Genomic DNA, 12,431 nt, shown 5'->3' on the forward strand with positions numbered 1-12,431 from the left:
AGGAAAGGGAGGAGTAAGGGGGGTGGGGATCAGAGGAGAATGGGTGATGACGAGGAGTGTGGGTGGGGAGAGAAAAATAAAAAACAGCCAATGGGGCTGAATTTTAACCTGCCTGAGTTGGATGGTATTGGTGCACTTGGAAGATTAAAGTAGCAAAAAAATGCCAGTGTGTTGGACAGGAACCCACCCACTTGCTTATTTAACTCTTGCATGTTTGTGCGTGTGCAGGAAACCCCATGGAATCGGTGGGTTTGTGGTTAATATATGTGGAACTGACAGGCTGGGAAGCCTTTAAATACTAAACTAAGACAGCTGATCCATTGCCTCGACGAAAGGCTTTTGCTCAAAAGACTGATTCAGAGGGTGTGCTTTCACTGCTTTAGAGGTGATTTCTAAGACTTTGGATGACCTTCCTGCTACGTTAAGACTCTTATGCCTTTGATCTGCTATTCTCAGCCTTCACAGCAGCATGGGAGCAGTTTATGCAGCTCTTCGTTGGACCTCAGATGAGGAGCAGCAGGAGAAGCAGCCTCAGGAACACGAGCAGCAGCTTTTCCTTCAGCCGCCTGTCACTCCACTGACAGAGGGGATGGGTCACAGTGTTCCAGCTCACAGGAGATGATACATCAACGCAGTATAACGACAGAGGATAAGCTTTCTAGACATGAATGAATGCCAGTGCCTCAGACTTCCACTGACGTCTCCTGGAACAAGACCTCCTGTCAAGTGAGCCAAATGACCACACACTGCCAATGCCCGCCACAGTCACCACAGCCCTGAATCTCTTTGCCTCCAGTTCCTTCTTGGATCTGATGGTGACATCTGCAGGATTTCACAATCTGCTGTACAAAAGTACATCTTGCAGGTGGCCAATGCCATGTGTACCAAAGCCACTATCTACATCCCCTCCACTGCTGATGAAGCCACTCGGGACGAGAGGGCCATCAGATTAATAACTCCCGGTGGATTCCCACAGATACAGGGAGTCGCCTGGGGAAATCCCATGTCTCTATCGCCAACGGCCATGTATTCCAAGGTTCTGCTCATCTACAGCGCATCCCCCCCTCCACAGTGGTCAGGGTGGATACGACTGGTGGGCCACGCCCAGTTCTCTGCCTCTCCCTGGTATTACACATCCTCTCATCCTGCAAGTGGGAAAAGGAGAGTGTTACGTGTGTGAGAAACAGAAATGTGCTAAGAGGATGGAATGACATTTGTGGAAGGTGGCCGTGAGGGATGGGTGTGAGATGGCAATAAGCTGAGAGTGAGTGTCCGCGGTGGCTGTTCAGATGGGGATGTGAGGAGGATCTGAGGGAGAGCGAGAGAGGAATGGGTGGAGCAGGAGATTGTGTTGGTCGAATGAGTGCTGTGCAGGAGAAGGTTGGTGAACTCAATGCCACTCACCTTTCCTGCCCTGATGAGCTCATTGAACCTCTTTCGGCATTATATCCCTGCACAGACGACCACGTTCCTGCTGCTCACCTCCTCTGCCATTTCCAGCCAGCCGCGCCTGCCTCGTTCCAGAGGCTGGCCTCTTCCTCTCGTCCGCTGAGAACAAAATTTCTCCGCAAGCCCCGAGACCCCGGGGGCGACTCAGAGGGCTGGGGAGGGGTGGGGGAGTAGCTTTCCCTCTTTGAGGCACCATCACTCCAGTGGTCGGATGCGCCCATTCTGCCCCTCGCTGGGGTACCTTCAAATACCAAGACCGCGACAGTCAGGCGCGTGTCTCAATCACACTTGCCTGCTCTGACTGGTCGGGAAACCCGGAACCAGGATGCCAATGCCATGGAAAAAACCCTTCCATGAACTTCGGATTCCTGACCCGGTGCCAGCCTCCCTCGCTGCGAACAACTCCAAACGCTAAAAATCAGCCCAATATAACCTGTCTTAAATGGAATTTAATCGTTTAATAGCGTGGCACTTTTCACTGATAAATGCTATAACCTGAGTGAACCCATTCAGTTAAAGTACAGCAAACAAAACAATACAAGATATTTTCTATCATACTTGAAAATGGGCACAATAATCCTAGTCAAGTGTGGTTACCATGGTGCATCATAAATCAATATGCTAAACTGAACCAAACCAAGCTGAAACAGATAATGAACATTTTCCCTCCAACTGGGCTAAATCATAGTGAATAATCCTTAGGGTCAGCAAGTGCAAAGTACTCGCCCTCTCTGAGGCTACAGAGCAAGACTGTGGCAGCATTCCCACTCAAACACTGCTTTATATGACTGTGACACACAAAGTAACTGCCACAGAAAATGTCTTTTTGTTATGTTGTTCATGTGCACAATAGATGAGATGCTGAAGAGAGAGAGAGAGAGAGAGAGAGAGTGCGAAGAGATCTACACAATCCATTTATATTAAAAAATGCAGAACAGGGTCAAGGCAGAAAACGACATTAAAATCACATTAAACCTAACCATGAATTGAAGAAATACATTTCTTTTCCAGACCACAAGGTGTGTTTTTGTTCGAAGTTTTCCATCATTCAGTTACGTTATTGCTAAAGCCTTCTTGTCACTGTCACCTGCAGCGAGTATAATTACATCCTTACCCACATCAAACACGCCCACATCCAACTGCAATGAAAAGAGGTAGCTTTCGCAAAGACCCAGGCAAACAATGTACAACATAAAACCACCTGACGTGCGTCTCAAAAAAAAAGATCTGTGTGCCAGGCTAATAAAAATGACAGCTTCCGAACAAAATGACAGTCAAACCTCGGTCACTGAGGAGACAAGGCCACATTATATGGAAATCTGGGCACAAGGTGCGTTCTTCACAGGGGCCACAGGTCACACGAGGTATCAGTCTTCTGAGGCGATAATTTAATGCCACTGCGCTCAGGTTAGTACGTTTCCTTTTATGATCTACTGACTGTGGTACAGGTAGTCTCAGAACAGAGGTGCTTCACTTCCATTAATGCTTAGACATAGAAAGTAGACGGGGGGGAAAAAGGAATAGATGCCGTGCTAAAATGTTGAATAAGACAGCTATGGGCGAAGAATTATCTTCAGGTTGGGAAGATACACAGCAGATTGACACAGCTGTAAATTACTGGACAGGCAGCTGCTAATGAGCCGTCAGGCCTGGAAGGAGACAAGCTAAAACAATAATAAATGATGCCACATTCAGCTTGAGTCTCTGCAGCAGAATTTACCCTTTTTTCTTAGAATTAAGGAAAGGCTGCGTGCAGAAGCGGAGGCCATTCAGCCCCTCGAGCCCATGCTACCTTTCAGTTAGATCATGGCTGCTTTACACCTTAACTCCATCTTTGTTCTGCAACCTTTAATCTTTCGGTCCAGCAAAAACCTATCAATCTCGGTTTTTGAAATTTTAGTTAACCTCACAACATTTAGCCTGAGTGAATTCACAGAACAGGCCATAGGTTTGGGGAGGCCACAACTTTCTTGGATACTGCCTGCTCGCGGGAGCGGGACAGTAACTCAGGTTAGATTAAAAATGACTGAGGTACATCTGAAATCCGGATTTAGGAGTGGGGTTAGGGATTTCGGAGTGGGGGTAGGAATTTAGAAGTGCAGACCACACCCTGAACCCAGTGATTTCGGGCACCGTGAAGGTTACACCAGACATGCCTCTACAGCCTTCACTTTTCCTAGCCATCTTTCAAAGAGTTGGATAAATTAGTTTCATTGGTATAGATCTCGAATTTGCACAATAGTGATGAGTGCAGCTCTAACAACACTCAAGAAGCATCACACCATCCAGGACAAAGCAGCCCACTTGATTGGCACCCCTTCCGCAAACATTCACTCCCTCCACCACTGACGAACAGCGGCAGCAGTGTGTACCATCTACAAGATGCACTGCAGAAACTCATCAAGGCTCCTTAGACAGCACCTTCCAAACCCACAACCGCTACCGTCTAGAAGGACAAGGGCAGCAGACACATGGGAACACCACCACCTGGAAGTTCCCCTCCTAGTCACTCACCATTCTGACTTGGAAATATATCACCGTTCCTTCACTGTTGCTGAGTCAAAATCCTGGAACTCTCTCCACAACAGCACTGTGGGTGTACCGACACCACACGGACTGCAGCAGTTCAAGAAGACAGCTCACCACCGCCTTCTCAAGGGCATTTATGGATGGGCAATAAATACTGGCCTAGCCAGCGACACCCAATCCCGTAAATGAATTTTTTAAAAGTGTAAAACAGAATAGCAAGTCAACAGCCCATTTTACATCTCTTCCGAATTTAATTTCCCAATAAGAGTGTCTATTTGCCTCAGTCGAGGCCTGCAGGAGGGGAGGGGAGGAAAGCTGCAAGTGGATATTTCACCTAGCTTTACTGCTATGGTTAACCATTGGTTCCACTGCAATTGCAACGGACAATGTGGCACAGGGGCCACCCAACAAGGTTTTCACACAGACATGGCTGCCATTGCATGGATAACTTGGCCTCCTTGAAGGTAACGTCTCCAAACTGTGGCCAGTATTCAGCAAGTTAACAGAAGCTGGGTTCTTCTTTGAGTCAGAACTCAGTTCAACTTCTTGATTCATATTCTTTTCCGGAATAACTTTACTGTGAATAATCCAGTAGGGTGAGTTTTTATAATCCAGTTAGGATTAATTTTAGTTGTAAAATTAGAGCAAAATTAGAGATCCCTCTTGGAGACTGATTGGCTGTTTGAGTTTGAACATTTAAGAGCTAACATTTTTCTGGCTCCTGAGTGATGAGGCATTGGAGGGAAGAGAGGGCTGGGCCATGTGAGATGTAAAACTTTTTAAAATCTTGAACCCATCCCTCGTCCCACCCATTTCCAGGTTTAGTGGATGTGGGAGAAGGGACAGGTGACCAACCCGCTCACAGGAGGTGGGATGTCCATTGAAATATTTTAATAAGGCTGGGAACATCACATTTTATCTGTCTTCCAGATATTATCCCTGACACTCAGGTAACCGGACAGATAAAGGGAGGCAAGAACACCTCCAGAGAAAAGGTAAGTGCCCTTCCAACTGCTGGTATGTCAAGAAGAGCAGATAGGATTTCCTCCACCTCTTAACATGAACTCCTCTCCATGCTTGGAAAACCCCATCCCTGACAATATGGGGTCAGTGTCTCATGGATATATTCTAAACTGACTAAAGATTCCAAGCAGATAGAATAAATGTGTTGAAGGCAAGTCTCAACCATATATTAATAAGATCCAGGGTACATGATATATTATGGTCTGGTCCAACTTTGGTAAGGTTCAAAATAGTGGCTTTACTATCAAACAACGAAGACAATCTCGGGAAGTCCTGAAGCACTTCACAGCTAATTAAATACTTTTGAAACGTGGTCACTATTGTAATATGGGAAACACGGCAGACAATTTGCACACAGCAAACTCCTCCAAAGATAAAGAAGATTAACGGCACAGATAACATTTTGGCGATGCAATTTGGGGGATGAATACTGACCAGGACACCAAGAGAAGTGGAACTTTTCTTACATGAACATTATATACTCCACGTGTCGCGTTGCTTCTGGTGGAAAATTCCAGAAATGAGGGTCAAACTGAGCGAGTCCTGAATAACTTCCTGTCAGTATCTGCTGCAGTTACACTAGGAAACTAACAAAATGAACAGCGGCCTGCCTGACTGCTTTTTATGACTGTGTCAATGAGCAAGATGAGGGAAAAGATGTAATCTGTAACTGGAGAGCAGGGTAGATGCTGAGGGGATTTTTGCCCTCATGAGGAAATCAAGACCTAGGGGCCACAGTTTAAAAATAAGGGGCCTTCCATTTACGATGGAAATTAGGAGGAATTTCTTCTTTCAGAGGGTCATTAGTCTTTGAAATGCTCTTGCACAGAGAGTAGAGTAGGCTGGGTCATTGAATACATTCAAGTCTGAGTCAGACGGGTTTTTAATTAACAAGGGAACCAAGGGTTATGGGGGTCCAGGCAGGAAAGTGGAATTAAGACCACAATCAGATCAGCCATGATCTCAAGGAATGGCGGACAAGGTTCAAAGGGTTGAATGGCCTACTCCTGCCCTGATTTCTTATGGCCTCTTGGCTACTGCCACCCTAGATCCTAAGCGTGAGGGAGGTTGCCTATTTCTCTTCCTCTTGATTCTTTGATGTTCGTAAATGTCCAGTAAGCTCCTTAAAGGATCAAGGAATAACTTCTCAAATCTCCTCCATCTTGCTACTGTTGTGTCATGCCAGAGAGAAATAGAGCCGTAACTTCCTCGGAGTGGGAATCATGTCGGATTGCCACTCCGTGTCCGCTTACCATTGCCAAATTTCTTCCATGCCTGTCTCGCCCAACCTTACCGACTCAGACCGGGCGAGATCCAGGCAGCGCAGCTGTCTCCGAGGCCCAACGTCACAGTCCAGCGCCATTGAATTGAAGGGGACATGCCCTCTTTTTACAGCAGTAGCTGCCGTAAAGCAGGTCAGTTTAAAGGTCCGATTGAAACTGAGAGGCCAGGGAGAAGGGCAGGTGATGACATCATCGCGGGTGCGATGTGGATAGGATTTGGTGGGGGGCAGGGTTGTTTGGGGGTTGGGTGAGGATGGGCATTGGGAGGGGGAGAGGGGGTCTAACATTCAGGGGACCATGGGGGGGTTTAGACATTGGAAGGGTGTTGGGGGGGGTGTGTCGGACATTTGAGGGGTAGGGGGCTTGGAGATTCAGGGGGTTTGGGGGGGTGTCAGACATTCAGGTGCGGGTGGTCGGAACTTCGGGGCGGTGGGGGGCCTGGATTGGGGTCGGACATTTGGGATGGTGGGATGGTTGGAATTTGGAATTTCAGGGCATGGAGGGGGCTGGGACATTGGGAGGGGGTGGGGGTCTAGTCGGACCTCTGGGGTCCGGTCATCTCAGGTGGTGAGAGTCGGGCCCGGGGGTGGTAGGGGGAGTGGGGGGAATCCCATGGAGGGGGCAGGTAGTGGGGAATACCGTGGGGACGTGGTTAGTCAGGGGTGGGTGTGTCTCCTGGCGGTTCGGGGCTGTTGGGGGAGTCCCCTGTGGGGTCGGTCTGGGTTTTTATAATTGTTACCCATAAGTTAGAAGAGGTCTTAATTCTTCTAGTTTTTTCTGGGTAACTATTGGTGCAACCCTGTCGGAACCATTTGAAATGTGTGATTTAAATCACATTTTCAGATGGTTCCCAGCTCAGCGCAATTGCCTAGACAAAGTGTGCACTTCTGGACAATTGTGCAAATGCTGACCTGTGAAGTTCTGAGAGGGTTTCCCCAGCACATATTCAATCCAACACTGGGGAGCTCAGAAGTTACAGCCCATTATCTTAAGATGTTGTAAGTTAAAAGAGTAGATACAGCGATAGACATGTGCCCTGTATTCACTTCATCCCGTGCTTCAGTTAGAACATAAGAACAGTGTAGTTATTCAGCCCCTTAAGCCTGCTTTGCCCTTCAATAAGATCACGGGTGTTGTGATTGTAACCTTAACTCCACTTTCCTGCCTGCCCCACATAACCCTTGACTCTCTTGTAGATCAATAATCTGTCTAAAGCAGCCTTGAACATGATCCAGCCTGCAGTACTCTCTGAGATAGAGGATTGTAAAGATTCACTGCCCTCTCTCAGAAGGAATTTCTCCTCCCTTCCTTCTTAACTGGAGGGCCCCTTATTTTGAAACTGTGGCCCCTAATTCTAGATTCCCCCACGAGGAGAAAAATCCTCTCAGCATCCACCTTCTCAAGCCCTCTCAGAATCTTATATGTTTCAATAAGATCAGCTCACATTCTTCTAAACTGCAATGAGCAGACACAACCTGCTCAATTTTTCCTCATAAGACAAAAATCTTCATCCCAGGAATTAGCCTAGTGAACCTTCTCTGAACTGCCTCCAATACAAGTATATCGCTCTTGGGCATAAGGCAAGAACTGTACACAGTGCTCTAGGTACAGTCTCACCAATGCCCTGTACAGCTGGAGCAAGGCATTCTTACATTTATACTCCATCTCGCTTGCAATAAAAGCCAAGAGAATTCCAAAGATTAATGACCCTCTGAGAGAAGAAATTTCTCCTCATCTCGGTCTTAAATGAGAGACCCCTTATTCTGAAACTGCGCCCCCAGTTCTAGGTTCCCCCTAGTTATGGGCAGGTATAATAAACAATGAAAGAGGCTGTAAGATTTCTTAAACGTTTGGCACGAGGCCAGCAGATTCAGGCACCAATGCACAACACGCAAATTTATGCCAGCTGCAGGGTATAGTCGTACTATGGCAGTACTTGCCAAATGTGTCACTTTCTTCCACATTTTTTCCCAGGAATTGCATATAGTGATGGCCCTGGCATGCAGTACTGCAGTGTGTGCCGCACTGTTTTCCCAACAGGCCAACCTTCCCCATACTTACCTCTACTGTTCTCACACTACCTTCACTAAACTACTTACCCAAAAACTCTGCTTTGCTTCCACATTTGTTTTGGCCTCTACCAAAATGTTGAGGCCTTTGGCAAGACTGCCAAAACTTTAGGCCCCACGTCCCTGTAAGTGACTGCATCATTTTACATTCCATTAAGGGCCAATAGCGCTTCAGATAATCAGCATCCCCTCCATTTATGGGGCTCCAAACTCATGGGCAGAATGTTACGCCCGACCTGATTGGGCGTAAAATCGTGCAAGATGAAGTCGTCATGCACTAGCGCGATATTTCGCTCAGCAGGCATGCGCAAAAGTCAGGAGTGCGCCCGGCGACAATTGAGTGGGCAATTAAAGCCCATTAACAGCGCAATTGTCTGCGATTTCTCATGGCCCGTCCAACCTTACGGTTGGCGGACGGGCTAATAGGCCAGGCGGCCTTTACATTTTTCATCAAACCTCATCCAAGGGGCGGGATAAAACCTCCGTTATGCAACAAAATAAAAATACCTGTGGGCAGCATTGTTATGAGGTAAGCTTTCAGGTACTTGATCGTGATGCGTGGACATTTTTGTTCAGCTTTTTACGCCTTTATTTAAATTATTTGCAGGTCTGCAGCTCCGAGGCAGTTGTCTGCCTTCCGGGAGCTCTTTCACAGCGCTCACTTGCACCCGCAATGATGTCATCACCTGCCCTCTTCCCGCCCTCACCCAGCAGCGCTGAGCTTTTCAGTGTGCATTTCACGCTGGTTGGCCGTTAATTGGCCAGCCACCATTTCCCGGTGCTCCCGGGCCTGCCAAGGGTAAAATTCAGGCCAATGTTTTTTTTAATTCGTTCAGGGGATGTGGCGTGTCGCTGACTAGGCCAGCATTTATTGCCTATTCCTAATTCCCCTGTTCAGAGGGCATTTAAGAGTCAACCGCATTGCTGTGGGTCTGGAGTCACATGTAGGCCAGACCAGGTGAGGACAGCAGATTTCCCTTCCCTAAAGGACATTAGTGACCCAGATGGTGGGATTTTATGAAAATCGGCAATCGTTTCATGGTCATCATGAGACTTAATTCCAGATATTTATGGAATTCAAATTCCACCACCTGCCATGGTGGGAATCGAACCCGGATCTCCAGAGCATTGTCCTGGGTCGCTGGATTACCAGTCCAGTGACAATATCACTATGCCTCCCCTAAAATGCAGGTCAAGAGTTAGCCTTGGGTATCATTTGAGGGTCCATCTCAGAAGACTGACAGTCACCAGTTTCTAATTTCCTTGAATAATTGGTCTTTAATATTGAGGTTACTTCAGGTAGCCCACTGGTACATGGTGGTAAAATGGCCTGCCTCGTCACTGAGTGGCACACTGCCATTGTCCCAGTGCAACTCCTTACTGCTAATCTCTGCACTTAACTCGGTTACTGGTAGGAACTGGGCAGCTAGGGCAGAACAGAATCCCAGAAAGGACAGAGGCATCAGAAGGCAAAGCATCCCATGCCACCTTCAGGAATCACCTTGGCAATTGGTTCAATATCAATGTTGGTAACAAGAAGGCACACCTTAGAGTCAGGTCATTCAAGGGTGATGTCGGGAAGTACTTCTTCACACAAAGGGTGGTGGAAATCTGGAACACTCTTCCCTAAAAAAAAGCTGCTAACTGGGGGTCATTTTTTAAAAAATTATTCATGGGATGTGGGCATCACTGGCCAGGCCAGCATTTATTGCCCATCCCTAGTTGCCCTTGAGAAGGTGGTGGTGAGCTGCCTTCTTGAACCACTGCAGTCCATGTGGTGTAGGTACACCCACCTGTTAGGGAGGGAGTTCCAGGATTTTGACTCAGCGACAGTGAAGGAACGGCGATATATTTCCAAGTCAGGATGGTGTGTGACTTGGAGGGGAACTTCCAGGTGGTGGTGTTCCTATGCACCTGCTGCCCTTGTCCTTCTAGATGGTAGCAGTTGTGGGTTTGGAAGGTGCTATCTAAGGAACCTTGGGTGAGTTTCTCCAGTGCATCTTATAGATGGTACAATTGAAAATTGAATATTTCAAAACCGTTATTGATAGCTTTTTGTTAAGCAAGGGTTTTAAGGGTTAGGGAAACAAGGCGGGTGGATGGAGCTTAGATACAGAACAGCCATGATCGAACTCAATAGCACAGCAGACTCGAGGGGTTGAATGACCCACTCCGGTACTTACGTTCCTAACAGGAAGCAGGTTACCAGCTTGCTTATCAATTGGGGAATAGTTTGAGGAATAGAGAGGCACCTGAAGGAAGGTGGAAATAACTTTTAAATTGGGGCTAACAACATTATTACAATCATTAAAAGTTTGAAGGAAGATTCATGACAACTTGGCTTCGAAATTGTTACTCAAGGGGGGGAAAGGGATGTTGATATTTGAGCTAATTACAGGAAGATAGTTTATTTTGACTTTGTGAATTCTTAGAACTTCCTTTTCCAATTATTAATGTTACAGCCAACTGCTTTAGAAACTCTCATCCGATGAATATCGTTAACATTCGAGCTGACAAGAGTTTGGCACATTTCCAAAAAAATATATAATTGAACACTTTACTAGAGTCAAAATTGTCCACAGCATTGCATTTGAATACTGGGCCAATAAATGTAGTCAACTGTGGCACTTCACAGCTCCACATCATTTCCACCGAATCCAAACTAATCAAATAGCAGCTTCCCAAAAGCATCCCGTCCATGATTTTGCGGAGGTGTTGAGTTTAATAATTGCACAAAGATACATAATTGGCATTCTCTCAAAAGGTTGCAACTAATGCTGCCAAACAACAGTCTACCTGTCACTTTCCTCAATTTGAAAATCGAGCCTCGCTTGGCTCGGTTTTTAGCACTCTTGGCCCTCGAGTCAGAGGATGTGGGTTCTAGCTCCACTCGAGACTTGAGCACAAAATCCAGGCTGGTACTCCAGTGCCGTGCTGAAGAAGTGCTGCAGTGTCAGAGGTGCCACTAAATTGATGCTTCATATCTGCCCTCTCAGATGGAAGTAACATGTACCATGGTATTAGGGAGAGCAGGGGAGCTCACCCAGTATCCTGGCCTATATTGATCACTCAACCAACATAAAAAAATGATTATCTGGTCATTTTCACATTGCTACTTGAGGGAGCTTGCTGTGTGCAAATTGGCTGCCGTGTTTCCCACATTGTAACAGTGATTACACTTCAAAAGTACATAATTAGCTGTAAAGTGTGATATAAATGCTTTCTTCTTACTTTGCAAATAGATTACTCCAACAATATCCAAACATTATCTAAAAACTGGATAATCAAGATAAAATATGGCAGCAATTCAGACGGTTAGCCTGTACACTTATGGCAGATGCCACAGCAGATTCACAAAGCCAAAGACAAGTGGGTAAATTTTAAACCATCAAGCAGGCGAGCGTGCTGGGTCACCGAGAGGCCCTGGACAAATTGCAGGCCAGGCCTCATTACTGTGCTGCCATTGGCTGACAAAATGGCAGGCCCCTCCGGTTCACCATTTCGAGGCGGCACAGCCTGGAGTCAAGCAGCCTGGAGATCAAACCAGCCAGAGGTGAAAGAAAGGTGGGTGTGTTCCAAGTCGAGAGGAGCCCAAGAGTATTCTTCCGAAGCCTGGAGGACTCTGCTGCGCCTCATGTCCCAATGGAAATGATTTTGCGATGACCAGACTTGTTCCTCTTTGGCTGGATCACCAGTTAAAACGTATGCAGCCTCGTTGCTTCTCAAAACGGCGAAGGGGGGTATAATGTACCACATCAGGCCCCGGCGACCATATTAAAAGGGCCCAGCACCAACAGAACCAAGTGGACAGTCTGGCCGCCCTTTTAGGCTGGTGTCAGCTGGGACAAGATGGAGAATGGGGCAATAAGTGTTTCTGGGTGGTTTGCGGGATGCTGTCACCCTGATTGCCAGTAGCAATCAGCCACTCGGTCGTTAAGGAAATGGAGATTTTCAGCATAACTTCCAATAATTCCCAGAGGTACCGAGGAATCCCCTTCCATTATGTTTCACTCAAAAACCACCAGAACATCAGGATTACAAAAGAGAGAGGAAACCCTGTGCATTTTCTTCATGAAGC

General features: G+C 46.9%; 1 protein-coding gene across 1 annotated transcript in view; it reads right to left on the minus strand.

Annotated features, from left to right (window-relative positions):
• The window catches only part of LOC144668399 (multiple C2 and transmembrane domain-containing protein 2-like), a 474,049-nt gene that overhangs the window by 149,004 nt on the left and 312,614 nt on the right, over positions 1–12,431 (minus strand). The gene's annotated exons all lie outside the window — the stretch shown is intronic.

This window comes from Cetorhinus maximus, chromosome 26 (genome assembly GCF_964194155.1).
Source record: "Cetorhinus maximus chromosome 26, sCetMax3.hap1.1, whole genome shotgun sequence".
Lineage (NCBI taxonomy): Eukaryota > Metazoa > Chordata > Chondrichthyes > Lamniformes > Cetorhinidae > Cetorhinus > Cetorhinus maximus.